Raw genomic sequence first — 493 nt, 5'->3', positions numbered from 1 at the left:
GGGGCCTTCCTGCCCTCGGGCAGATGGACGCTTCTTCCCAACAGCGCACCTTGCAGCGCAGGGCCTATGGAAAATCCACACTAGAGTCCTTTTTTCAGTTCAAGGGCGTGTTACAGCACCGACCTATTGCACCTGTAAGGAAGTCAAGGAAGAGACGGGAGAAACACAGAACTACCACCAGACTGCTTTATAAAATTCTTTCCCAAGTGGATTTTGGCCTTTTTGCTTCCATGACGACCTCGCATTTTCTCCCTCTTTTCTTGAGGGGAAGCTGCCCCCAGTGCCTGCGGTTCAGAAGATGGCATGAAACGTGGCACTAAGACCAAGCTTGCCGTGGGTGCGGGGTGGCTGTGCTTTGCCAGGCGTACGGCGGGGTACAAAGTGCCCCACGGCAGCCCCAAGCCAAGCCCCGCATTCAGTCACTGTGTCCACAGCTGGTGCATCGCTGCCAGAATGGATCCGAGGATCCAGGTGGATGCAGGCACTCCTGCTC

Source organism: Meleagris gallopavo, chromosome 7, assembly GCF_000146605.3.
Source record: "Meleagris gallopavo isolate NT-WF06-2002-E0010 breed Aviagen turkey brand Nicholas breeding stock chromosome 7, Turkey_5.1, whole genome shotgun sequence".
Lineage (NCBI taxonomy): Eukaryota > Metazoa > Chordata > Aves > Galliformes > Phasianidae > Meleagris > Meleagris gallopavo.
This window is presented reverse-complemented; position numbering follows the sequence as displayed.